General features: G+C 38.5%; 1 pseudogene; it reads left to right on the forward strand.

Annotated features, from left to right (window-relative positions):
* The first annotated feature begins 159 nt into the window (after window positions 1–159).
* LOC135214773 (syntaxin-7-like) lies at window positions 160–27,477 on the forward strand (annotated as a pseudogene).
* The last annotated feature ends 346 nt before the right edge of the window (window positions 27,478–27,823 follow it).

The raw sequence follows: 27,823 nt of genomic DNA on the forward strand, positions 1-27,823 counted from the left end.
CTTACAAGTAAACTGTACAAACTACCCAGTCTACTAGGGTGTATCATCAAATAACAAAGGGTAATGCAGGAATGTTTTCTTTCATCCAAACAGGGAGCGCCTCAGTGGCGTGATTGATATGGTCTTGGCCTGCCACCTTGGTGGCCGTGAGTTCGATTCTTGGGCATTCCACTTAGGGGTGAGAAATGTGTATTTCTGGTGATTGAAGTTCACTCTCGACGTTATTCCGAAGTCATGTAAAGCCGTTGGTCCCGTTGCTGAATAACCACTGGTTCCATGCAATGTAAAAACACCATACAAACAAACAATTCATCCAAACAGAAGGGAAACTTTCAAGTCCAAATGATCTTAAAACAGTGGTAATCTTAGGAAGAATGAGTTCTCCATTCTCTTTATAAAAAGATAGGAAAGATTCCATTAAATGCCGGAAGTGCAATTTTGACTTCTCTAGACCTGAATGCCATTGAACATAACTTAGGCTTTGAAAAACGTGACTGAGGCAACACCGAGAATTCACCACACTGTTTGCTGACATAGAATTGAGCCAGGAGCTCTTCCTTGTGTTTAGGGTGATATACAGCAGTTCCATCAGGTCCTGTCAGGGGGAGCAATGCTGGCATTACGGTATGATACAGTACGATTCAGGTTCACAAAAAATGAGCAGAATTCTGTACTATACCATACTGTACCTTAGGCTTGGATATATCACTAAGGTACTTCACATTTCAGTTTGTAACATACTCGTACCCTGCATGTGTGTGTGTTTGTTTGGAATTCCTTAATTAAAATGTGTATGTGTGTGTGTAATTCTTGAAGTAACACGTTATAAAGGTTTACAGTATCAGCTATATAATCCCATATTGTCCATTTGGGACAACCTTCCTCCATTCTTCTTGATCATGAATATGTCTGCTCCCCAGTACTGATAATTTTGTCTTATTGATATCATTGCTGTTAGTTAGTACGTACCATCATAATAATTATTGTTATAATTATCATTATTGTTAATACTTACTATTATCATCATCATCATTATTACAACAACTGAATATATACACATGTACATAAATCCCTTTGCTAATTTACACGTGGTAACATTGTAATTTACATAAAGAGGGAATCTGACTGAGGTAGATTGAGTTTGCATATATAGTACAATGAAAGTATGGAGTTACGGTGCATTATTTTTACTGTATGAATGGTATGGAGTAATAATTGAGGGTACAGTACAAAATTACGGTATGGTATTTGAGCCAGGTACGAAGTATGGAAAAACATCCTGTAATGCACCGTGCCTTGAAGGGGAGACATGCTTCAATCATCTCCAAAGAATGAGCATTTAAGGGCCAATCACCACTTATCTCACCACTGAAGGGCTAGATTTCTTTCATACCCTCATTACAAGCTCTCAGACAACATGAGGTGGACTTCTGAGAGTGAAATTACACCACAAGAAGTTAGATCAATTGCCATCAATAATAAGTTTGTTTTTCATGGTAGGCATGATTTTAAGATTTCCAAATATGCCTTATTTATAAGTTTTCTTTACTTAACTTTAGAATAGTCAGCCTCTTCCCTAATAGGTCAAGGGATATTTGTTTAATGGTTCCTCTTTATGTGTTGCCTGTTTAGTCACTCTTCTGATAAGTGACAAAGAGTGGGAGAGGCACTTTGAACAAAAAATTTTAAGTTTTGATATTAGTTTTGTGATCTTTTCATACACTGGTACAGGTGGATTTTAAGTTGCATAGTAATATAATTGTTGTAATATTGGGAAACATTAAGATTGGCTTACAGTTTATTATTAAGATAATCTTTTGAGCCATTTTCTGAATGCTATCAAATTGTATAGCTGTGGCTTTCATTACTATCATGTTTTTCTGTTTTTTAAACTACAATGGTTCCATTTCTCTTTACCAGATGAAGGATGGCATCTTCGGAGTATACGAGGCTTAGGAGTGATGATAATCAGAGGCCGCATTCATATGGGACAAGTGATGCAGAAGTGGGGTTTGCCCCACACAATTCAGTCACAGAATTCTTTCAGGTATGTTTGCAAAGACTGAGGAAATATACAGTACAGCATATTACGTATTTATAATGTGGCATTATATAAACGTTATGACGTACACTCTCACATACTGTGCATGCTCTCTCTCTCTCTCTCAATTCTTTAATGAATTACGTATGTTCTTTTGTACTGTGTTTTACAGTAGAATTATTTCTCTCTCTCTCTCTCTCTCTCTCTCTCTCTCTCTCTCTCTCTCTCTCTCTCTCTCTCTCTCTCTCTCTAATTCTTGTATATATTATGTTTTGTACTGTGTTTTATGGTAGAATTATTTTTCTCGACTAGGAATTAAAAAAATGGTCACGATTGCCATCTCCATGTTGAAAGCTTTGGATATCAAGAAAGTAATTCCTTTGTAGGCATAGGTAGAGCTGAGGCTGACTAATATCTTTAATAGCAAGGATCTTTTTTAAGCCATGACACTGCTATTGACTTCCATTGTATGATAGAAAACTAGATACGAATAAAGTGCAGTGTCTTGCAAGTTGCAACTGCTACCACTTCATAATCAGACAGGATACTAAGTTACGTATATTTTTGTCAGCTGTTAATGCATTATGATCACAATTGCAAGTTTTTAAACACTCTTAGGCCAGATAAATTTCATATAAAAATGTATGATGAATTCGATTATAATTAACACAAAATAAATTCCTGGAATAGCACACAACAATTGGTAACGTTTTGCAGGGCATATATAAGACTATACTCTAAAATGGCTCGAAAATACCATGAAAATCTTCCTTGAATATTTGTTTTTAGAATTAATGCATAATAAAATCATCTGTCAAACAGTATTGGAAGCAATTTAAAATTTAAAAGTAGTTACCTTGTTCCAAGATACTACATATAGTATTTGAAATGAAAATGTAATAAGATGGAAAAACTGTTCTCTGTGAGTACTTACTCTTGAAACAATTTTTAACATTGTATAGAAGGAAAAAGAGGCAGGGGGCTTTATTAACTTAATAGATTTAAAGATGTACAACAAAATATAACTTGCAGTATACATTTAAGTGAATATCAAACCAAGTAACCACTATTTTTCTATACGTATCTGTACAAAATGAAGTTAACAAAGTCCCCAAAAGGTAGCAAAAGCGTGAAAATGCACTACTTGTTACAATATTATAGATCACCCATTGTAGTGGTGGATGGGCACCACACCCCCTGCAAATAGCTAAAATCTGCAACTTAAAAGCCCTCTAAAAATGCTTATACCTGAGTTTTGTTCATGCAACTTACTGTCAGATATATATATAGCTGATAATTTCCGACACCGACAGAATTTAAAACTTACGACACGTAGTGGGAGTCAGGTGGTTAGTACCCATTCCCGCCGCTGGAGGCGGGGGTATCAGGAATCATTCCCATTTTCTATTCATAATTTTTCTGTCGCCGGTGTTGTGAACATCTGTTTACAGCACCTCCGTCTGGATTTGGAAACTTATTGCTACTGAGTATCCCTTTTGGTTCTTTTTTTTGGATTAATTGATTGGATCGGTGGCTAGGCCACACGTTATTAGTGGATTGATTTGATTTTGGTTTGGATTTTTCTTGGAATAATATGTCAGGGTCTAGTACAGCTAGCGCTAGGTTCTGCTCTAGAACTGATTGTTGAGGTAGGCTACTGAAAGCTCAGTAGACCCACATACGGTATGTAAGAGTTGCAGGGAGCATGAATGTGTGTATGAAAGTCGTTGCAAGGAGTGCGAAAGACTAACAGATTCTGAGTGGAAGGCGTATGAGACCTATCTTAGGAAACTTGAAAAGGATAGGTTAAGGAGGTCTTCCTCCAGGAGTGTTTCAGGCGTTCAAGATATTAATGTTTCTCCTGTTAACCCTCCTTCTGTTAATGCTCCTAACCCTGTAGTTTTGCCTCCGGGCCCTGAAACAGTGTCTGTAGAGAGTAATACTTTATCCTTAATATTGGAGTCGATTCGTAATCTAGAATCAAAGTGTTGGCTCTTGAGAGCAAAAGTGACGTGCAAAAGTGCAGTGATACCCCTTGTGTAGTGGAGGGTGCGTCAGATCGGCCTCGTTTCGCCTCTAGGCCTGGACCTCTGCTTGACTCCCAGGACCTGGGGAGGGAGCATGTCGAAAGCCGAAGGAGGGTTACAAGGAACCCCACCGATCTGACGTGCCTTCGGCAGTTACTGATGAAAATACCCCAGACTGCCAGGGAGCGTGCGCGTGCACGTCCCTCCTCAATGGAGTTGTTTTTACGTCATCGGAGGCTTCATCCCCACGTAAAGGGTGGAGTTCTCAAGGTGCTTCACGTCCGCTGAAAAGGACGGCGCGTAATGTTGACGCTTCACGTCCTAGTTCGCCGCTTTTGCGATCTTCGCCTGACAGTGCGTTCGCTGCTTTTCCGCCGCAGAAAAGGCGTAGAGAGTCTTCGGACTTGGATTCAGTTAGCTCGTGTGAGCGATACGGTCGCTCCAGAGCTCGGGAAGAGGCCGTACCTGGGAGGAGGAGGGGGGCGTCCCCTCGCCGCTCTCCTGCTCACAGGATCAGTCCCTCCCCAGAGCAGGAAGATTCGCCTAACAAGAGAATGATTCAGTCACTGCAGCAGCAACTTCAGGACGCTCTTGCTGCTAGAGAGGCTCTTCCGCGTCGTAGGAAGGATGAGAAGCTTCCTGTGAAGAAGTCAAGACCCGCTCTTTCTCCTCGCTCGCCTCTCTCTTCGTTCGAGTCTCCCTAGAGTTCGTTCTGCTCCCCAGCAGCTCTCTAGAGGAGGTGAGAAGTTCGCTTCTCGCTCTCAGGATGATATATCTCCCGCTCGCAAGTCTTCGCATGTTCACAAGCGAGTGATCGACGCTGAGCGCGCTTCTGTGCAAGTGGAGCGCGCTTCAGGTGCCGCCAGACGCGCACCTGTTGTGGATAAACGTGCACCAGTGAGCGGCAGCCGCTCGCTGACGGACGCTCGGCGCGCACCAGTGGAAGCCAAGCGTGCACTAGTGGACGCTCGTTGCGCGTCCACGTGGACGTCCAAAACGTGTGCTGGTAAAGAAGTCGACGCGCGCACCTGTCGCCCCCGGCCAAACGTTGCGGATTCGAGACCGCCAAGAGCGCGCTGGTAGACACCAGTCCCTCACCGATGCAAGTTCAGGTGGATGAAGGAACCCTTCATGGTCGTCAGTTTTCTTCAGAGTTTCCTCCTACTTCTCCAGTTTCTGAGGAAGGAGTTAGCGACGATTTAGTAGAAGCAGAGGAAGAACAACAAACAACTACGGTCTCATCGGACTATAAAGTTTTGATGCGTCTGCTACAGTCGGAGTTCGGAGAAACTTTTCAACCGGAAGCCCCTCGTACTCCTCCTTCTCAATTTTCTTCTTTTAAGGCAACGAAGGCATCGGGGTTCATTAAAATGAAGAAGTCGCTTTCCACGAAGCAAGCGTTCCGGAAAGTCAATGAATGGATGGAGAAGAGGAAAGCGTCAGGAAAGTCCTCTTTAGCTTTACCGCCTTCAAGACTCTGCGGTAAAGGAGGCATGTGGTACGAGACAGGAGAGGACATAGGGGTTAAACTACCAGCCTGCTCAAGGTGACTTTGGGAGCATCGTAGACGCCTCCAGAAGAGCCCTTCTGTCTTCATCAAAAGTCACGTGGACCCATAACGAGTTCGACTTTCACCTAAAAGCCTCTTCAGGACTCTAGAGGTCTTCAACTTTCTTGACTGGTGTCTTGGAGTTTTAGATGCAAGGTCAAGGAGTTCTGATACTATTAGTCTGGGGGAGCTGTCCAAGCGTTACTTTTCCTTGTATGGACAAGGCCGTCAGGGATGGTTCTGAGGAGTTGGCTACGCACTTTAGCTCGGGGATTTCTTAAGAAGAAGAGCGCTCTTTTGTAACTTCACGGCCAAATCCGTCTCTCCAACGCAAAAGGCGGACTTGCTCTTCGCTCCTTTCTCAGACCATCTCTTTCCCCAGGCTATGGTTAAGGACATAGCTTCAAGCCTTCAGGAAAAGGCAACGCAAGATCTTCTGGCTCAGTCTTCTAGAAGGCCAGCAGCTGCTTCATCTTCTGGAGCTTCGTTTGCCAAGAAATCGAAGCCCTTTCGTGCTGGACTTTCCTCGAAAGCAGCCTCCCGAGGAAGAGGCTCTTCCAGAGGAAAAACCCCTGCTCCGTCAAAGAGTAGGAAGTGAGTCGGAAGTCCTTCAGACGCCGGTAGGAGCCAGGCTTCTTCGATTCGCGAGAGCCTGGGAAGAGAGAGATGCCGAACCTTGGTCGCTGGATGTCGTGAGGAAAGGGTACAGGATCCGTTCTTGAAGTCGCCCCCGCTATCCTCAACACCAAAGGATTTGTCTCCCTCTTATCGAGGAGAGAAGCAGAAAGTGCTTTTCGATCTGCTGGAACAAATGATCGAGAAGCAAGCGGTAGAACAGGTCTTCGACCTGGAATCACCAGGGTTTTACAACGCCTGTTCCTGGTGGCCGAAACATTCGGGGGGGTGGCGACCCGTCCTCGATGTCAGCAGTCTAAATCTCTTTGTGAGAAAGAAGAAATTCAAGATGGAGACGACTCAATCGGTGCTGTCAGCTTTGAGACCGGGGGATTGGATGGTCTCACTGGACCTCCAAGACGCGTATTTTCACGTCCCCATCCATCCCCAATCAAGGAAATACCTGCGATTTGTCCTGAAGGGGAAGGTATTCCAATTCAGGGCACTTTGCTTCGGTCTGACCACAGCGCGATGGTTTTCACCATTCTAATGAAGAACGTGGCAAGGCTGCTTCATTTGGAGAATATACGGATCTCTCTCTACCTAGACGACTGGCTTATTCGAGCCTCATCGCTTTGCGAACGTCTGGAGGACCTGCACACGACCATGACGTTAGCAAAGTCCCTGGGGCTTCTGGTAAAACCTCGAAAAGTCGCATTGACGCCGTCTCAATCTTTAGTCTATCTGGGGATTCAGATGGACTCAGTGGCTTTTCGGGCTTTTCCGTCCAGGGGCGACAACTTCAATGCTTGGAGAAAGTGGCGACCTTTCTGGGGAAGGAAAACATGCTCGGTGAGGGAATGGATGAGTTTGCTGGGGACCATTTCCTCACTGGAGAAGAAGTTTGTTTCTCTGGGAAGGGCTCCACCTCAGACCTCTTCAATTCTTCCTAGCCAACAGTTGGAAGAACAGAAGCAAGATCTGGAGGCGATCTTGTGCTTAACAAGAGAGGTGAAGGATCACCTAAGTTGGTGGTCAGATCCTCGGAAGCTCGCAGAAGGGCTCTCCCTCAAACTTCGGAACCCCGACCTAGTGTTGTTTTCCGACGCGTCGTCCACGGGTTGGGGAGCAACACTAGGAGGGAAAGAAGTGTCGGGCACCTGGAGAGGGGAACAGGTGTCCTGGCACATCAATCTGAAAGAGCTGTCAGCCATTTATCTGGCTCTCAGGTTTTTCCAGGAAGAAGTATCCGGCAAAGTCGTTCAGATCAATGCGGACAACACCACAGCGCTGGCATACCTAAGAAATCAAGGGGGAACTCACTCGCCTTCTCTGTTTGCATCGCAAAGGAACTCCTGTTGTGGGCAAAAAGCGCAAGAAGTCACGATCCTGACAAGGTTCGTGTCAGGAGTACAGAATTCGGGCGGACCTTCTCAGTCGACGAGGACAGCTGTTGCCGACAGAGTGGACCCTTCATCAAGAGGTTTGCCAGTCGCTGTGGAACCTGTGGGGCTGTCCACAGGTGGATGTCTTCGCAACGTCCAGGACGAGAAGACTTCAACTCTATTGCTCCCCAGTTCTGGACCCGGGAGCAGTCGCAGTAGACGCCCTACTTTGGAGTTGGTCGGGCCTAGACATATACGCTTTTCCCCCGCTCAAGATCCTCGGGGAAGTGATGAGGAAGTTTGCGGCATCGGAAGGAGCGAGGATGACTCTCATCGCCCCCCCCCTTCTGGCCGGCAGCCGACTGGTTCACAGAGGTGATGTCCTTCCTGGTAGACTTTCCGAGGACTCTACCCCCCTTAAGGAAAAGATCTACTCAGACAGCCCCACTTCGAGAGGTACCACAAAAACCTCCCGCTCTGAGTCTGACTGCGTTCAGACTATCAAGAAGTTGGCCAGAGCGAGGGGTTTTTCAAGACCTGTGGCGAAGGGGATTGCCACCGCAAGGAGGCCCTCCTCGATCGCTATGTACCAATCGAAGTGGGCCGTCTTCAGATCCTGGTGCAGGAAGAAGGGCATTTCCTCCACCACAAACCTCTGTGAGCCAGATAGCTGACTTCCTTCTTCATCTGAGAGAAGAAGTGAAGTTGGCTGTTCCAACTATTAAAGGCTACAGGAGCGTGCTTTCTGTAGTCTTTAGACAGAGGACTCGATTGTCTAATAATAGGGACATTCACGATCTCATTAGATCGTTCGAAACTAGGAAGGTAGTCCAGCCTAAGTACCCGCGTGGAACTTTGATGGGTACTCAAATATTTGATGTCGAGTAACTTCGAACCGCTTCATTCAGTTTCTATCAGGAATCTGACGAAGAAAAACGATCGTTCCTAACCGCTCTGGCGACGGCGAAGAGGGTTAGCGAAATTCAGGCCATTAGCAAGCATATCGGCTTTTCAGAAAGTAGTGCGGTGTGTTCTTTAAGTCCCATGTTCTTAGCAAAGAACGAGAATCCTTCCAACCCGTGGCCGAGGTCCTTCGAAATCAAAGGTTGGCAGATATAGTTGGGAACGAACGTGAGAGATTCCTGTGTCCTGTCAGGGCTCTAAAGTTCTATCTGCAGAGAACTAAAGCTTGCAGAGGTTCATCGGACAATTTGTGGTGTTCAGTGAGGAAACCTGATCTTCCTATGTCGAAAAACGCACTGGCGTTCTTCATCAGGAATACGATTCAAGAAGCGCATAATAAGTGTAGTGACAGTGATTTAAAGCTTCTGAAAGTAAAAGCTCACGAAGTGAGAGCTATTGCTACTTCGGTAGCCTTTCACAAAAATATGGCTCTCAAAGATATTTTGAATGCCACATTTTGGAGAAGCAATTCGGTGTTCGCTTCACACTACCTGCGGGAGGTGAAAGTGACATACGAAAATTGCTTCTCCCTCGGACCATACATTGCTGCAGACACTGTTTTGGGGGGCAGGAGGTAACACTATCCTATCCTTTAGGGTTTAGGGGGTTTTTTAATTTGTGTTTATGGTTGTGGGGTGACCGCCTGGGCGGGTCTCCCCTTCCATTAGCTTAGTTAAGTGGGATACCTTTGGTAAACTAAGCCAGGTGGTGGTATTTTTGTCTCGTTGCCCTCATTACTATGGTCCATGGGTCTAGTCACGTCGTTGGTCTCGCCCCTGTTGACAGATCATCTGGAGTGCACCAGTATATAGGTCCTCTTACCTCGCTGGCAACTCTAGTAGCACAAGCAGACTTACGTTGGCAGTAATCACGAAGCCAGCTATGCTAACAGGTAAGGAATCAAGATATCAATTATCTGCACATATGTGTTTCCTAAATCCTCTATTCTGTTCTCTCCCACCACCAAAGGTGGGATTCAGCTATATATATATCTGACAGGTAAGTTGCATGAACAAAATGATATTGTAATGATACAATTAAGTTTGTTCATACTTACCTGGCAGATATATATAATTAAGTACCCGCCCACCTCCTCTCAGGAGACAGTGGAAATAAAAATTATGAATAGAAAATGGGAATGATTCCTGATACCCGCCTCCCAGCGGCGGGAATGGGTACTAACCACCTGACTCCCACTACGTGTGTCGTAAGTTTTAAATTCTGTCGGTGTCGGAAATTATCAGCTATATATATATCTGCCAGGTAAGTATGAACAAACTTAATTGTATCATTACAATATCATATATTTTAATCGTTTATCGCAAAGTGCATTTACGTAGTTTCAAAAATATGAAAGTCAGTAGTAATTTGTAAATATTTCTCGGTGAAAATACCGCGAATAGGTGAATTTTCCGCCAAAATGGGTATACAATTCATAGAAAAGTCTGCGAATAGGCGAGTTCCACGAATTGTGAGTCCGCGAATAGTTGGGGTAAACTGTGCTGCACTAATGTCAAAAATGTCAAATCTGAATGCTTGAGTCCTCCTGGAAAGGCTTTTAATATGTGACCTGAGTCATGCCACTTTGCCATAGCATTTCCATTTTTTAACTTCCTAGTTTTTTGGGGGCAGTATATACTAATTTAATGTATCGTGTCATCTGTAGTTTTATATTTATTATTTATACAGGTACTTTTTGTATTTTACAGTACATAGTATATTTGATAAACTGTTCACATAATGATGATGATAATTATTCAAACATTCATTCATGATCTAATGAGCAAATTTTTCTCAACAGCGTTGTGAAAAGATAACGACCTGCCTCTTCACTGTAAATAATTCCACTACATCTTTAGATCGTATGTTAAACCAAGTAGGCACAGGATCAGACAATCAACAACTTCGAGATAGAATGTAAGTTTATTTATTTCCTGTTACTTGATTGAGAATAATTTACTTCCTGTTAAGGGGGCCGGCCGGAATCCCTATATATGGTGGTATAGGGCGAAAAATGCAAAGTCATGAAAAAATTCATGGAGCTTCATATGGCAATTGAGAATACGTATACGAAATATTTCGTCAAAATTCCTCTTACTTTCGTAGTTACAGGGCAATTAGTTAACGTAACTCAATAAGCCTAAAACATTGATCCGTACAAGAAACAAAAATGCAATATTTCTTCTATTATAGTAAATTTTGATAATTATTGTCAAAGAAATTGGGAGAAATGGCATCTGTAGACATTCCCAGAGTCGAGAAGGAGACTTCAGGCTCAGCTACCAAGTCCAGTCCTGATTTAGTGCGATCACAGACTACAAGTAGTCTATACGTTCCATTTCACCTCTGACATTCGCAAGCCTTTACGTATGATTGTGTATGTTTCGGCAAGAATTTCATCATGCCAATGAGGAAAAGACAAGGAAAACATCTCGCTAACATACAGACGAAGAAAAATCGCTCAAGTATTATTACAGAATATCATAATATATGCGTAGTTAGTGAAGAGAGAGGGGAGGGTTGCGAAGTAAGGGTTGCTTAGTAACGCCCCTGTCTTGCTTGACAGCACACGTCACACTGTGCCCAAGGCTACGATCTTTGAGCAAAGAGATCTTCATTTATGATAAATAACAAAGTTTTGGTTTTTTAATACCCAAAATGGAATATGAAATTCATAATAATCATGATTTATTAAATTGTCTTTGTAAAAAAAAAAAAGAGTACGCCTTCGAGTTTCACCTCTTGACATTCTCTTGCATTTACGTTTGCTTATCTTTGTTTCGGGCAAGAATTTCATCATGCCAAAGAGGAAAATACAAGGGAAAACATCTCGCTAACATACAGAAGAAGAAAATTTGCTGTATTAAGCCGAGTTAGTGAAGGGGATGAGAGAGAATTGTGTAGGAAGGAGTGCCCCATCTTTGCCTCAATGTGCCCCAGGCTGCGATATATGAGCAAAGGGATCATCATTATGATTAAATATGATAAATAAAATAGTTTTGGTTTATTAATACACAAAAAAAGAAATATACATCATAATAATCATTATTTATTAACATTGTCTTTATAGAAATACGAAGGAAAACTTTGAACGCCCGTATCTCAAAACTATACTTATTGACCTTCAAAATCTATCTTCTCACTTAGTTTTAAAGCTATAACATTGGAATTTTGGTATATAACTCAGAAAGACATTATAGAACAATCAAATAGAGCCTTTTTTCCAATTTTTTTTCGTATTTTTTTTTTTATAAATTTTTTCTCCTGATTTATAGGGTTTATTTTTTTACCATATTGAAAATTCATATTCTTTAGCAAAAAAAGACTTTTTAGAAAAAAAAAACTCCATTCAATTGGAGTTCTACATCAGGTATATATATGGTAGTAATCCCAGGTCTTAATATTAAATATCAAGGAAGGAGATAGAATTTGAAAAATGTTTTTTTTTGTTATTTTCGGGATAAATCGCCTGGCGTCACAAAACCGAAGGTCAGAGGCGAAAATCATATGCGGTTTGGAGATGTCCCAAGTTACCTTATTAAGTGGTATGAATATCAAAGTCCTGTCCTTAAAAAAGGGCATTAGCCGGCCGGCCCCCTTAAGGAAGTGAGTGCTGTATTGCTTTGCTGCTGCTGTTTAATATAGTCTAGCCAGTCGAGTTCTATTTTGTAAAATATATTATGAAAAATGCATATTGCTAAGTAAAATTATCACTTGGGTAGATTACAGCAAGCCTGTTTTTATCAGTGCAAAGGCCACATTTTGGTGAGCATAGGAATTTAGCAAGGAGGCCAAGCCAATTCTAAAATATGAATATGAAAGCTGTACTCTAGTCATAAACTGATAAAGGCAGTTGTGAAGATTTGATATGACAGGGAAAGGAACGCATAGTAGATTTATTCATTAGAATTTGCTTCTTTATGAGACCATTTATAGTAATTTGATTACTGTAAATACTTGTGCGGTGTTCGAATTTTGGAGACATTTTTGAAGCCTAAAAATTGGGTTGAAAATTACATGATTTATACATTTCAAAACCATAAAATTTTGGGACTAGTCTAGGCCTAGATTTGGTAGCATAAGATTGCTTCCCAGCAGGAATTAACCAAAGACTTTTTGTCCTTGTCAAATAAAGAATGATACAGGCCATCCCCGTTTATCGGCGGACTTGGTTAATGACGATCCGGTTTTATGGCGCTTGTCTAGCACCATAAAATCAGCGATTTATGGTGCCATAACAGGTAGTTTCTGTTATCGGTGCCATAAGGTGCTGATAATAGGGCTATGGTGCCATAACATACCTAACAGAGGTGCCATTAACTGGTTGTTGGTGCCACTAACCAAAACTTGGCACCATAAGCACCATAAATCCCTGAGTTTCGGTTAATGGTGGTTTTCGCTTCTCATTGCACTAAGAATGGAACCCCCGTCGATAACCGGGGACTGCCTGTACATAATTTTATTACATACAGTCAGTTTTACTTTTATTGGAACTCTTCATTATTATGTATTTTGTTTCAGTAATTCAGTAAATCTGACTTTCAGTAATAGAATTTTCTTAGAAAATTATTTTCTTTTGAATGTAAACGCATTACCGGTCTCTATTTTCATCAGTACCCATCATTGTACATAGCAAAGCTTTTGAAAAGGTTTTCGAAAAGGAGACATGAAACCATATTTTATCTCAAACATTTATTATAACATTAAGAATATATGGTAATTAGAACATAAGAGGAAAATTTTCTGTAATTACTGGAAGACCTCCTAATAGGTTTTGTGAGAAATTTTATTCAAATATTTTGAGGAAAAATGTTGGCATGCAGTAATGGTGGCCGGTAATAAAGTCAAAGTAAATAAGTCACAATTTTAACTGGGAAAAAAGTCACAGGCAAAAAAGTCTTTTGTTGATGTGTTTATAGTAATCCCCAACAGGCTTGTATAAACATGGCACAAAGGTGGATACATACCGGGTTAAAACACATGCGAGTCACTATCTAGGAAGTATTAATGTGACTTTTACTTGGATATGCAACAATTACAGGCAAGTTATGCTTCACGTTAAAATACCCGGGAATTCCAAACAACAAATTGAAAACAATGGGGCAAACTAAACTGGCTTTAAAAGGACGGAGCAAAGCACGTCCTCACTTAAAGGCGGTAAGAAAATAACTAACGGGTCACGAGTTTATGAGGGGTATGTGGGTGGCTTCACATGTCTGGTGACCAAGCACAGATGCCAATAGTCCCTTGCATACACAATTATTTTAAACTACCGGTTTCCAGCTGGCACTGAGTATTTATCCTAATGTTAAGACCTCAGGTTTGTAAGTTATGAAAAATACAAATTAGTTAAAAATTTGTCATACTGTAATGAAATAAGGTTTGCATAGAATTTGGTATTTAATAGTAGAGGATGGGGGTAGTTAGACACATGACAGTTAAATGTTCAACTTCAATCATTGCTAGCTTTTGGTCTGTGAAAAATGTAAATGTAAACATACAGATTTTTCACTTTTCTTTATTTTAATTATTATCAATAATGTTGATGATTTGCAAGTTAGTTTTTATGCGATACCAATATTTTATTTCATAGACTTAAAAATTTTTAATCCTATGCTAGCTTAACCTAGAAATGAGAATTTCAGGCTAAGTAGGCTAAGGCTAGTATGACCTATTGTAGTGTGTTGATTCCAAAAATAGCCTAGGCCTACATAAATTTAGTCTAACCTTGATGATTTGCCAAAATTTACCCGAACATTACTCAGGTATAGGCAAAAATAATTATTTTGGGGGGTAAAAAAAAAAAGGGTTGAACATTTCATAAGTATATATGGCACTCAAAATATTGATTAAAAAGAGAAGTGGGAGTTTTTTATGTTTCAACATACTGTACATAAAGAATTGTTTGGGAGACTGTATGAACACACCCTTGTAGTAAGGACTTGTTTATGTGAGCAATCTGTAGGCATTTTGTTTTGACAACTAGTGTGTATCTGCTTGTTTGTCATGCAAGGGTCATTTCTAATGGTCACCGGTTTTAAAGGTATTTGTAAGGCTGCCTTATATACGTACTATGAAATGCTGATTTTCCATGTAAACCGACTCACTATGTCAGTATGGTGAACAATATAGTGTTTATTTTTTACAAGGTTTATCTGTTTGTTCGTCCTTATAGTTCAGTGCAGTGTTTAATTTTGCTCACAGAACACAAGTTAACAGTATTGCCGGTAAAGCGGTTCAAGACACAACAGATTTGCTTAGAGAATTGCAACCCCTTGCACGCGGAAATAAAGAAAGACGTGTCCAGAGCAGATCGACTGAAGACGGAATTTGAAGAACAGCCACTCGCTTCTCAGAAGTTCAAAAGGTCAGTACAAACTGTGTGCGCATAGGTGTCGTATGTTGATTAGTGCAGTGTTCTGTTGTACTGCTGTTTTTTTCAGTTTTTATCAGTAGCTATCAGAAACGGAACAAAGTACATACTGTAATTTAATGTTCCACTGATTATAGTTACCAAGGATCTTTAATTCAACCATTATTTATGTTCTAATGTAATGCTGAGAATGTTAGGTTTTCACACAGATTAGATTTAACTTCTGTATGTATAAAGCTCTTCACTACTCCAACCCTTCCAGCTTTTGAATTAAACAGAGTAAGGAATGACAGGGAGTGTGACTGCTGTGTTATAGATAGGATTTTTAGCATGAAGTGGGTTATATAATCTTTGCTTTACTAGGGAACAATTATTTTCTTGTTGATGCCAAAGTCAATATAGTTGATACTTTTCATTAAATAGTACAGCCACTAATAACATAGACACTATTATGTATTCTTAAATGTAAATCCTTGTTTTATGTAAAGCTAAACTAATGGGTTGATAGTGCCAGATTCCTGATTGCGTTTTGAGTGGTGAGTGAAGTGTTACCAAGCTTTCATTCTCCTGTATTGCAGGGCAGTTGTTGCTGGAAACAAGATGTGTTTTACCACAAAAACCATTATAGAAAACCATTTTTTTGTCTGCTACTAATGGACAAAGTTAACTGTGTTTTAAATACCTGGGTTGTAGGAAAAAATTTATTTAACACCAGAGGTTTATGCTGATATTGTTTTGCTAGAATGCTGATTTATGTTTTGCTGTTTTATTCTATTTTGTATACAACAATAAGATCTGTTAGTCTACTTTTGCTGCAGTACAAGTTATGTATTGTAGAACAGGATAGCTCAATCATATGAGTAATAGGTTAGGCTGTCCTGACTCTAAAACAATCTGCACCAGCGTGGAATACATATAGGTTCTTTCAGATCTGTTTCCAATCCTCTTTAAAGTTAGGGGGAAAAAATTAGCTTTTTCATGATTAATTGCAATCTTCTTGGGTTGAAGTTGCCACATTCCAATTTTTCATGCTGTGCTGAGTTTTAGTTATTGCAAAAAGCATAATAAGTTTTATTCATTGTACTTTATCAAGCGATACTTTTACAAAAGTCTTTATGTAGCATAACTCAGTGATGTACAGGTTAAGAATAATTAATAGTTCAGTGAATTAGACTATTTTGTTCAAATAAACTACCTCTGGAATTAAGAAAATGTATAGATGTTAGTTCTGAGTTATTCAAAAGGAAACTTAAGCAATACTTCTTAAATTTTACTTGAATGTATATATATCCTAGAATTTTACAATCCAATTATTGTGAATTTTATGTAAATAATTTATATTGTAATGTAGCAGAATAACCATTTTATAATGGAATAAAGGTTTTGACTTTGACTTTGACTCTCTCTCTCTCTCTCTCTCTCTCTCTCTCTCTGCTCTCTCTCTCTCTCTCTCTCTCTCTCTCTATCTCTCTCCTCTCTCTCTCTCCTCTCTCTCTCTCTCTCTCTCTCTCTCTCTTTTGTGGTCAGTGGTTGTACTTTAGTCTCACAAAAACACTATACAAACTAACAATTCTATAACATGTAAGTCAACTGACCACCAAATACCCATGTCAATAATTATGTACACTGTTTAGTTCAAAAGCTAACGATATGAATGTTCATTGCTTACACCACAGGACCTAATTGAAAAGTTCAATGAACATTTGATTAATAAATCTATTACTTCAAAAAGACCCTCTCATTTTTAACTGATGACACTCTCTTAAAAGTCAGTTAAAATCCAAGTGTGTACGTACTTGGGTCATTAGGCGACATACTGGATCCTAAATGAGCGTGCCCTTAATGTTTCTATCTCCACATAGCCAGGGGATCTAACTCGGGGGCTATGTGGAGATAGAAACATTAAGGGCACGCTCATTTAGGATCCAGTATGTCGCCTAATGACCCAAGTATGTATATACTTGGATTTTAACTGACTTTTAAGAGAGTGTCATCAGTTAAAAAGGAGAGGGTCTTTTTGAAGTAATAAATTTATTAATCAAATTTTAATTAAACTTTTCAATTAGGTCCTGTGGTGTAAGCAATGAACATTCATTTCGTTAGATTTTGAGCTAAACAGTGTACATAATTATTGACGTGGGTATTTGGTGGTCAGTTGACTTGTATGTTATATACCGTAGAATTGTTAGTTTGTATAGTGTTTTTACGTTGCATGGAACCAGTGATTATTCAGCAATGGGACCAAGGGCTTTACGTGACTTCTGAACTACATCGAGAGAAAACATCTGTCACCAGAAATACACATCTCTGACGCCTCAATGGAATGCCCGGGAATCGAGGTGGCACTCCAACACCAACACCATACTGACCACACCACCGAGGCGATAGTTTTCAGTGGAAAATTTATTCCACCACATGATAGTTAATAGCAAAGAGAGCATTGGTTACAGAACAGTTCTTCTCTGCGCACAGCTGTTAAATTAAACAGTAGTTGATGCGACATAAGGACATGTTTGCTATGTAATAGTGATAATGCAATGGTTTGTAGGGCTTCATCAATGTTGGTCTTGGTGGCAGAATCAGTATTGCTAAAGGAGGTTGTATCATAACATTGTAAGAAGTGGATGCTGTGTGCCTTTTCTCACCCATCTATAGAAAGAGAGATGTGCACCAAGTTCTTTCCTTCACATATATCTTGATAGCAGGCAGACATTTTTGGAATTACACAAAGGTGCTTTTGGATCCATTTTCTCAGAGGAACAGATTCAATTAAACTAAACTCAACTAAACTAAAAAGCTTCAGTTATTGTTTTTGTCCTTCGTTGTCCTTTAACTGAGTAAAGTCAGTATTCGAAGTAACGCTGGTCAGTTGGTTAATCCATGTCAAATTTATCTAGCAAATTCTCTTATTTTTAGCTTTACAGTTTGTTTGCTTAACAAAATACAGTTTGTTTGCTTAAAAATTCTCTATTCTCAAAGCCTCAGAAATTGGTAATGAACTTTAATTAAAAATGATTTTCCACACTTAATTTAAATTTGTCTCTCATGTCTGGCCATGGTTTTGCAATAGTAAATAATGTTGATTTATTTATTCATAATGTGCTTAAATACTTTATGGAATGAAAATTGAGCCTGTAAGCTGTTTAAAAGGCTTTAATTGGAAAGAATAGTAGCTACAGTATCTTCATTTTCCCTCTGGGAACTGTGTCATCCTAGCTAGGCTTTGTGAACTTTTCTGTTTTCTTATTACTGGTGCAGTATTGCATGCTTTATATAGTTAACAGTACAATTTGTTCTTCGTTATTCTTCACATTATTTTTGTAATGTGTACTACAGGCTTTTGTGTCTCCTCTTCATAACTGAACAGTTTCTTCCTGGCTACAGACCAAATGAGACAGTAATGTACATAGTTTGGAGATTGGGGACTTCTTGTAGCAGCAGGTCTTGACTAGTTGGCCAAGTCACTGTTTTTCTAGTTTATAGATGATGATTAGTTTATACTGGGCATCATATTTATTTACGAATAATATGAGGTTTTTATTGTGGAAATAAGTCATTACCAAATTTGTCGCTTAGACTGCTTGGTTATTGTATGTCATTTGTTATATGAATTTGGACATTGTGATTACTACATCTGTTCTCGATTTCACTAGGAGAGAGACTTTGATATCAATTTTTTTTTCTCAGAAAATGATGGTCACTATGAGAACTGCTCGTTTGCCAGCGGATATGGTAGCTGTTGAGCAAGATGCATCTGCAAGTTCAGAGGAGCTTATACGAAGAGAACAGATGTTGCAAAGTAAAAAAAAAGAAATACAGGTATGTTGTGAATTTTACTCTGCCAAACTTTTGTAGTAAGAACCACATGAATCTGGAAATGGAGATATCTGGTAAGAACAGAGATAGAGATTACATGGTTATTTAAGGATTTTGCCTGTGTTAGAAAATAATTGGAAACAAAATTTGAATAAATGTATGTATGACTGACACAACTGTAAATTTAAAACAAAGATGTGTAAAAATATGCTGAAATTAGATATACGTACATGTATAGTATATGTTAAGTTGCAATTTGAGTAAGGTTTTAAAATGTTTATTAGGACCTTGTAATATTAAAATCATTATAGGAGTGCAAAATCGTAATAGGAATGTAGAATGTTTAAAAATATGTATGAAAATGAAGTAGGGTAAATGCAACTCATTAAACATATTTTGTCTAACTTAGTACTTTTTAGAAATGAATATACTATGTATTTGAAATCAAACATCTAGGGTCAGTTCAGAATAGTTTAAAACTATTCTGAACAAATATAGATCATAATAGGAGTGTAGAAAGTTTAAAATCATGTGAAAATGAAATAAAATGAATGCAAGTCATTAAACATTAGTTTTTGTTTAAAATAAATGAATACTACTACTGTATTTAAAAAGAAAATTAAGGTCTGTTCAGAAGAGTTTAAAACTTGTTAAAAATGAGGACAAATTCCTCACGTATCAGTTTGTTTTTATAACATATCTTAGTCACATTGAGAGAGTGACTACAATATAATTAGAATTTGTTTCATACTTTAAGATATTAGTACAATGTAATAGAAACACAATTATCGTTTCATTCTGTAGGGTTATAAGATTTTTACAATGTTCTTATGGAATATCAAAGCAATTTTTTTATGTTGTGCTGCAAATTTTTGTCATTTAACTGGAGAGTTGTATTCCAAATGCCAAGGCTTCAGCTGGGAAAGATGGGTACATTCAGTGTTAATTTAGATAAGCATAATTAAGAGTAAATTCAAATAAATTTCATCCTATACAGTTTTGAATCTGTCCAATTAGTCATTTCCACTGTAATAATGTTTTAGATATCGCATCAAAATTTTAGATATCACATTCCAAAGAAAGACTGTTGAGACTGAAATAAAAAATTTCATGTAAAAAGAAAAATTGTACCTACTTTTCCCTCATTGACTTATGTGTGAATTTTGTGTATTAACTGTCAATTCCTGATAGGATTTTGAGCTTGTCAATTTCTGGTGGGTTTTTGAGCTTCTTACAATTTGGATGCTGAATACTAGTTGTTTAAATAGTTAAGTATAGTCTTGCATTTTCATTTTTCCAAATATCATGGATTTAAGAAATAACTTTAGATTTTTATTTACACTCTTAGAATGTTGAGTTTTCTTACAGACCTTGTTTTCAGGATTTAGAATTTGAAACAGCAATGCAGCTAGAGAGGGAGCAGAGAGTTCATCAACTTGAGTCTGATATCATAGATATAAATGAAATTATGAGAGACCTTAGTGCTATGTTCATACGCAGGGTGAAATGGTTGGTAAGTAAGTGGAATCTCTTGTTCATAGTTTTATTTCAGTAAGAAACAGTGGCCTCAGTGACAATGAATGGTATTAGTGTGTGATTAAAAAATGAGATTTTGACTTCATGGGTAATGTTTTCCTGATTACAAGAATGCTATTCCAGAAGGAAAGTTGTAATTTCCAGAATTTTTCAGTGGAAGTACATACTCTGCTTTTGAATAATTTTTTTTGTGGAAGATTTGGACGTACTTTTTTTTTTATCTTGATGCTTAGTTTTTGTGAAAATAAGTTTCTTCCATATTTATTGCAACCAAATTTGTTGAAGTTTAGAATAAAACAAAGAATTATTAGGTTTATTGTTTGGAATTTTTCTTCTTTCGCATAAAGAGACCTATTTTGTAGTGTCTTGGAGTTTTGATGCTGTTCTGTGCATAGTGTTAGTAATGATTAGTGCATATCACATGTTGTAGCAGTGCATGTCTAGATGTAGCTATCCATATTCTTATGGGGTTTGTCATCTACTGGATGCATCAGGCAGTGTATTGTAGGAGAACTTAAGTTTTTGGAGCTTCCTTTTGCTCCCAGCAGGATTGCTTTTTGCCTATTAAATAGTAGTGGTATGGTCTTGTTGTACCCAAGTAGGCAACATCTTGCTTCAGTCTTCACCTGATTATTCAAGTTTAGGCAGGGTCTGTAATTCTTAAATATGGAACTACCAATAGTGATGGAGGTGATCTATATTTGTTCAAATGTGCTTTTTTATGTAAACATATAAGAGTGAATATTTAGGGAGCCCATCGTTTTGAAAAATAAGATAATAAAAATGGAACCATAAGAAAACAGTCTCTGATTTTCCAACTGAACAGAAGGGCTGGGATTTTTGGGCTCTAGCTCATTTACTAAAGCTAGTGAGGTTCTCCACTAAACAGACCTTTGTAGAGTACCTGTTCTGCCCAGAGTATGCATTGTGTGATACTTTCTGCAGTCCTTGGCAGTGTTCTTTTGATGCACTGCGTGGTTTTCTGCATTTTACTTTGTATTTCATGTCTTAGTCTTTTCTTGTCTTGGAGTCCTACTGTTTCTATGGTTTTTCTTGGTTCAGTTTTAAGAACATATTTTTGGCAATCCTCTTTGAGGTTATTGTAAATGAAACTAATTTTTTGTTTGGAACACTTTGAAATGATAGTGAATTCACACCAGTAACTATTGAAAATACAATATTGGTAAGAACAATTTAAAGTGGTCAAGAATTTAATTTACAGTGTCTACTATCTTTGCTCTCAGTAGTGGAGAGTCCATGTAAAATATTTGGTTGAATATGCAGAGAATTTGTTGTAGCATTTTAGGTTTTATTGACAAGGTTTTTTTATTGATGATTGTAATTCTTTTAATGATGTAGCTAGTCGTAGCAGTAATATGAAAGGGAAGCATCTGAGAGTTGTTAAAGGGACTTTGATATTAATGGTGTGGTAAGTTTGGCCAATAATTACATTGTTACTGGAATTTGATTATTGCAGTGCTGCAGAGTAGTTATTGTGCTTAACAGTATTTGTTATTAAAACCCTTTCCTTTCTTCTTGCCGTTCCTGTTACTGTATTGTTATTTGGTATCTTTGTGTGGAGGAGGGAGAGAATGTTGAAGTTACTTGACAAAATTGTGGTAATGAAATCATAACCCTCCTACCCTCCATGGGATATGATTAATCTTTTTCTGTTTGTTGGCCATTTTTGTTCTAAAACTCATGGACTCTTTTTCACTGCAAGAGATAAAAAAAAAAATAATGCATATATTTTATGAAAAATAGCAATGAAACCCAGTCTTTATTTTATTTCACACTTTTACTTTATAGTTTGGTCTTACTACTTACACAATGTACAATTATTGTAATTATATGAATATATATTTCTGGTATAACAAATATATAATTTTGATTAAAAACTTATTTTGTTTAGAACTTCCACTCGATAGAAGATTTTCTATATTAACTAATTGTGTAATATTATATTCTAATTCTTGATCTATGTCAGAAGTTTTTAGTGTTGTTTATATAATAAACCAGGATTTTATAGCTGTTTGGTTCTTTACAGATTCCATAGAGCAAAATGTGGAAACTGCACATGGTCATGTAGAGGAGGGACGTCAAGAACTTGTAAAAGCGGCAGCGTATCAGGTATGTAGTACTCCTATGCGAATGTATTTTTCATGGACATTGTATGATTATTTTTCCATTGTTTTGCCGAGTATCATATATTTTTCCATAGTTTTGGTGAGCATCATATATTACAAGTAAAGCACTGACGAAATGTGACTGATAGCAAAGTTGCAAGTTGAACAGTTGCCTATACAAGATTTTATTTTAGGTTTATAGGATTGTAATGTATCAGGATAAAGTACCAAATGATAAAAAAATAACATATCCTAAAAGCAGTTACTGTACGGTTATGCTCAAGTCTGAGGTGACATGATTTCTTTTGTATCATCCAAAAGCTCAGACTCAATGTTGCCAGGAGTGTTAAAAAAAAGTTTTTTTTTTTTTCGTTTTTATTTCCAGTGTGTGTCACATATGTTGACAAGTTTGCGAATTCACAGCTAGCACTATTTTCCATATGGTTATTATATGATCCCCTTTTATGCATTGGTATAATTCATAATCTGTGTGATTTGAACTGATTTATTTTCCATATGGTTGTATAAATATGATCTCTTTTTAAGCATTGGTATAATTCATAATCTGTGCGATTTGAAAAATTTTTTTATTTTATCTGGCTTAGATAGCTCACTTAGAAAATCCCATTGGTTCTTTCTGCAAATCCCATTAGCCATGGGCATGGCATGTAGGGAATTGTCAGTACTATATGCTTTATTCCATCCCTCAATATTTGTTCAAACAGACTATGAATAGTTTGCAAAAGTTGGAAGACTTAACAGTTTGTTATCCAAAGATGTTTTGGCCATTTCCAGACATTATTGATTTCAAAGTCCTTTCCTTATGGGGGCAGGAGACAAATAGTATTTTTATAACACTAAGGAAAGGTAGAAAAAACTTTTTCATAATTGGAAATACCAGTCACGTGATACTTGTTGACTTTGATGATATTAAAAGCAAGTAGACCATTGATTAGTAAATTTGTTACTTCAGTATTGTAATTCCCATTTCCTGTGAATATTGTGGTTATTGAATATTAATACTATTTCAGCTATTAATTTATTAAAATCTAGTTACTCTTAGCATAAATGTTAATGTTGCTGTATGGGAAAAAACATTACATCTTTTTCTAACTAAATTTATTGGATTTTCATATTGGTTATTTATATCAGATGTATTTTCAGAATTTTACAGCACCAGATTTTATGGCAGTATGTCATTAAGGGTATAGAACAACTTTATACATGAAATACAATTAAATTTTATAATATTTCTAAGATATCTATACAAATTACAAAACTTAATTTTACAGATGCCATTATGCCTGATCAGAAGTGTTGAGAATTCACAAGTTCTTGACTAGGTAATGATTATACGGATTATACTGCCTGCTACTTCTGGTTGACAGAGAGCTAGACCACCGGTGCAGCTGTGGTAGTTTTCTGCTACTGGGCAACAGAGGATGGCTTTAGCCATTTGATGCTGGAGGATGCTTTAGCACACTGCTGCTGTTGAACTAGTGAGAGTTCCTGGGCACTATGGTACAGCTTGTCAATTGAATACGATTGCATCACTGCTTCCTGCTACTTTAAGACAAGGTGGTGGTGATTATGTATTTGCATTGATCTGGTGTGTGCAGTGGGTAAATACCTAAAGGTACAATTAAGTGAGGTGTGTGACACCCTGCTGCTGCTAGTCAAGTTGAATAAAATTGTGATGTATTGCCTCTGATCAACTGAGGGTGCAGTTAAGATGCTCCCTTGCTACAACTGAGGATGGGTTCAGCCATTAGATCCCAGATTATATTGTAACATGCCACCGGTGTTTAACTATTTGAGAGCACCTTGGTATTAGGGAGCTCCTGGTGATATCCTCTGTTGTGGTAGGTAGCAGGGAGCCATCTCGACTGCACCCTTAGTTGATCAGAACAACACATCACAATTTTACTGAACTTGAGTAGCAGCAGCAGCAGGGTGTCACACACATCACTTAACTGTACCATCAGGGACTTATTTCTGCACACACCAAAACAATGCAAATATAATCACCACCATTTTGCATTGATGGTGGCTATAAGATTCATTCATGAGCAGGAAGTATCACACATCTCCTTTTTCCTAAGATCTGTGCAGTCCCTTTATCCAAAACAGTAGAAGTTACGTCATTAAACAGACATTTCCCATGTGAACTAGAGAAGGCAAGAATTTCTACAGGTAGAGCAAAGGTTCATAATCTATTGAACATTGCCCACTTGGATTAGAAGCCACAATCATCAATGAAGGATCCTACAGGTCTCATTCTCTGTCAACCAGAAGGGGTGAAGATAGCCCCAGTGTCCTGCTGAATGATCAAAAACAATATTTTCTGCAGTGTGGAAAGGTGTAAAAATTCTCCTAAAAATTCTCCTCTTCTAGCTATATTGCCAGCAGGAATTTGACATGACTTCACCTTCCTTTTACCAAAAGCAGCATAATTATTCTCAATCAACCATTAGGGTGCGAGCCATCAAGAAGTCCTCCAGCAAGCAGAAATTTATGCTGTCTGCAATCTTCCAGCAACAGCAGTAGGCCACTAAGAGTTCTGTAATTGTCTCCAGCAAAAATGCATGAAGTCATTCATCATTCAGTGGTCCCTGGGTGGTTCAGAATTTACCCACAGCTTCATACCATCCTTGATTAACTGACTGCAAGGTGTACCTTATGTTGACTAGGCAGATGAGGCTGTTGAAATGATCCAGTGTGTAGTAGTGGTTCATTGCTGCAGAGCTATCCTGTGTTGACCAAAAACAGTTTCAGAAGGCTCAAAGAAGTTCAGCTGCAGCAGGGAAGGGAGCCTTAGAATTATTCAGTTTCTAGCAGCTGATGCTATCCTCAGTAATGGTGCATGGGAACCTTCTACACCTGATTGAGGAACAGCAGCAGGATATCAAGATCCTAATGTGAGCAATATAGGCAGCTCTCAAATTGGCCAGCAGTAACTTTGGCAGCCTGTTCTGTTGACCAGATACAGTATACTACTATGCCGCCACCCACCCATCCACCATCTTAGACTTTGTAAAGGGAGCAGCAGCAGCAGTAATAGTGAATATATCATGGGATTGGGAGAAACCCACTTAGCAGGCAACAGTAGTGGTACTTTGCCATCCTCAGCCCATTAGCACCAGGTCACCAAAAGGGTTTTAGTCATTCACAGCAACAGCTAAAATTCATTAACCAGCAGTAGTGCAACTTGGGGTTTTTCACCCAGCAGGAGATTAATAGAACAGATATATATCCTTAAGTTGACCAGAAATAGCTGGCTGCACGGGTAGTCCTTTTAGCACCCAGCAGTAGTATTGCAGCAGGGGTGCCTGTTCCTCTAGCAACAGCAGAATGATGGGCCCAGTTGGAGCTTCATACTGTAGACAGCATATGTTGTCTAATAGCTGAAAGTTCCGGGGTCATCCAGTGACCATTGGCAGAAAGTTGCTGAATTTTCCTTTGCCAGTTAGTTGTGCAAAGTTGACATAATGATCAGAGACAGTTGTAATAATAATGGTCAATCTCTTACATCAGTTGTAATAATAATGGTCAATCTCTTACATCTGCAGTTCGTATCAAACTGCTCCGAATTCTCCTGCAAAAACTGGGTACCATGTCATGTAGTAAATTTCTCTCTCAATACTCCTGAGTATCAAATTGACAGTTATCACCTCTCTGCAACAAAGTCATTCTCTCTCACCTAACAGCATTAGGAGGAAGCAGCTAACAGTTTTGTGTGCAGCAGCAGGTTTATGGAATTATCATTGCCTGGTAGAGTAAACATACAGGCAACCTCCGTTTCGTAGATGCAAGGTGTATATGCCACATTCCTTTACCCACTAGCAGTAGCAGGGTGCATCAGGATTCTCCATAAACTAGCAGCTCCAGATATCATGTTGGTGACAAATGTCCAGCTTCAGGTGTCCTGTTGGTACCCACTAGCCATCTCATAGCAGCAGAGCTATAATCCAATCAATCGTATAAGGGCCTACAATAGCACCCTCCATCGTCCAGCAGCAGCTTGTCAGAAAACCCTCACTGCTCTGGCTCTACGGGATTCAGTCATACAAGGGCCTACAATAGCCACCTCCATCCAGCAGTAGCAGCTTGTCAGGAAATACTCCCTGCTCTGGCTCCATACTCCATCACCCACAGCATCATGATATCTACAGTTGATGAGCAGCAGCAAGCTTTCAGGATAGCCTCTTCATGTGGTTACAGCCAGGTGCATCTATGTGGCAATCCATTGTCTACCAATGGTATTGTGACATTTCTCTTCACACAGCAGTAATTAATAGGAAGTAATTCCTGAGACATCTTACACTTTGGTCTTCCAGCAGCAGTGGTATATATACTATCCAGAACACAAATTGTTGTTCAGTAGCAGGTGGTTCCAAGGGGTTTTTGTTTGTTCATCAGCAATAAGTTTCCTTGAAATCCTGTCAATTGGGCAGGAACAGAAGTGTACACTGTGTGGTTTCTGTAGAAGGTTATATACTATAGGTGTTTACGATGCAAAACTTCTACGTATTCAATTTTAGGTTTACTTTCTGACCCATCCTGATGGTACAAACTGATTCTTTTTTCCATCCCACTTAGGTGTCTTTCATTCACTTATTACAGTTAGCTGTTTTTGAGGATTTTTAAAGTGCCTCAGTTTAGGCATAATGGCATCTGCAGAATGGTGGTATAGTCGGCTTGTATCTGAAAAAGTAATTTTGGAAGTTTAGTAATAGAAAAGTTATAGGCTAGATGATACAGAAAGTATATGCTATTATTTTTTCCTTTCAGAACAAGAGTCGTCGGAGATTATGCTTCTGTATTTTACTTCTGGTAGTTGTCTTGATAATAATTGGTATAATACTTGCTGTCAAATTTACTTCAAATTGAATTATGACTAGGTTGGACTCTGCTCAATATAGTTAATTACCTCATTCCTCCCAAATATTTTTATGTAATGAAAATACACAGTATTTATAGTTGTACAGTATATATAGATAGTACGAATTGTATATTGTTTTTAATAAATAAAAATTATATAAATAATATAGTTTTACAATCCATATATAATCAATTTAATAATATATTCAATTTGTATTAGTGTGTTTAAGCTGGAAACTGAAATTAAGACTTAGAACATGTTGTGTAAACTATTTTGGACTGTTAATAGCTTCTGGCAATAATCTTCTAGATGATGACTTTATAAAGTTGTTTCAAGTCAGTAAATTCTGTTACTCTACTTAATTTAGAAATATATGGTGGTGAAGGGAAGTAAAATTCAGCATACTGTGCACCAATCAACTTTACAGCATACCCTGATGTTATCCAATGAACTTACTTAATTATACAAGAAATTTGAATACAAGTACTGTTTACTAAGTATTACCTGATC

This window comes from Macrobrachium nipponense, chromosome 46 (genome assembly GCF_015104395.2).
Source record: "Macrobrachium nipponense isolate FS-2020 chromosome 46, ASM1510439v2, whole genome shotgun sequence".
NCBI lineage: Eukaryota > Metazoa > Arthropoda > Malacostraca > Decapoda > Palaemonidae > Macrobrachium > Macrobrachium nipponense.